Source organism: Vespa velutina, chromosome 1, assembly GCF_912470025.1.
Source record: "Vespa velutina chromosome 1, iVesVel2.1, whole genome shotgun sequence".
NCBI lineage: Eukaryota > Metazoa > Arthropoda > Insecta > Hymenoptera > Vespidae > Vespa > Vespa velutina.
Genome location: NC_062188.1, coordinates 11,958,896 through 11,960,173, shown reverse-complemented (window position 1 = coordinate 11,960,173; position 1,278 = coordinate 11,958,896). Strand labels below are relative to the sequence as shown.

General features: G+C 38.7%; 1 long non-coding RNA gene across 1 annotated transcript in view; it reads right to left on the bottom strand.

Annotated features, from left to right (window-relative positions):
* Positions 1-291: 291 nt before the first annotated feature.
* LOC124954581 overlaps positions 292-1,278 on the bottom strand; it is a 3,364-nt gene continuing 2,377 nt past the window's right edge. Inside the window, exons 2-3 of the long non-coding RNA XR_007102582.1 lie at positions 628-713; positions 292-530 (exon numbers count right to left, since the gene is read on the bottom strand). This is a non-coding gene — a long non-coding RNA (uncharacterized LOC124954581). The remainder of the gene's footprint in view (positions 531-627; positions 714-1,278) is intronic.

Below are 1,278 nucleotides of genomic sequence, written 5' to 3'. Positions count from 1 at the left end.
AAATTTTTTATTTTAATTTTTTTTTTTTTTGTATTTATCAAATGTGACAATTCGTGTTAAGTATGATAAATTGTAATGCAAACTTATCTCATTAAAGATATACATATATTTTCTTGCGTACTAGGTGAATATAGATTGATTGGTTCTTTTTTAAAGATCGACATCATAAGGATGGCGCTCTAGAGAAAGGAGAACGTCAGAAGCACCCTCGTCAAGATATCGCGAATATAGCGTGCGACAATGTCTTGGCCGGAGGGTTTTAATTACTTTAGACAAATTCGAAACCAGAGACTCTCGCGATGCTGGTGGCCCTCTCGTGTTACCTCGAGCCCGATGTCTTGTACTCGTTAGAAGCTGGCCAGCCGGTGGTATGCGCCGTTATGCTGCTGCCAAGACGCTGACTGGTTTATTCGCCGGAATCACAACTTTTGCCTCTCGGGGAAAAGAAAATTGTGGGTAAAGTCTAAGCACGTTTTGGCGTCGTCTTACATCGGATCGAGTTGCTTCGGATCGACACTCGCCTAAATGGACTAAGCTCGATGTTCTTGCATTCGATATCGATTCGAATTCGATTTCAATAAATTAACATTTGAAAAATGCGTTAAGGTTTTGAATTCGTTTACTTACATTCTTGCCGAGCTTTTTCCATATGAATTGTCGTTGCATTATACGGCAATGAAAGATATCCAGTTGTAAGAGATTACAAATAATAGCTATAAGAGATTACAAAAATTATATTAGTTGTAAGGGATTACAAAATACATTATATACATGCATACATTATATGATGCAATACAACAACAGTAACACCCGTGAAACGTAAATAGGTTTAAGGATTTTGCAGTAATGTGGCTCGCGTTAAATCTAAGGGAGATTAGAACGACTGTCGTCATCTAATGCCGTGTACGATTACATGCGTATATAACTACGAATCTTCTTAACGACGAGGAAGTATCTCTGTTTTACTTGATCATTCATAATACGTAGATTTATAGCAAGCTATTGGGCCGATTCTGTTATCATATACCGTTCTACGGCTCGCAAATCATATGAACTCTCGATCGAGGACTCGATCAAGCAATGAAATAATATTGCATTTATAACGAGCCCAATACATTTCGTACTTTCAACTTGGTGATATTCTCTTGGAGACTTATCACGCACTAGTAAGCTATCTTTGTTCGCTCGCGACGTTTCCCGCGGGCAAAGTTACTTGCTCACTTTCAAATATGCAAATCTCGTTGCGCACGTTATGCGTCACTGCACAGTGGAATTTCG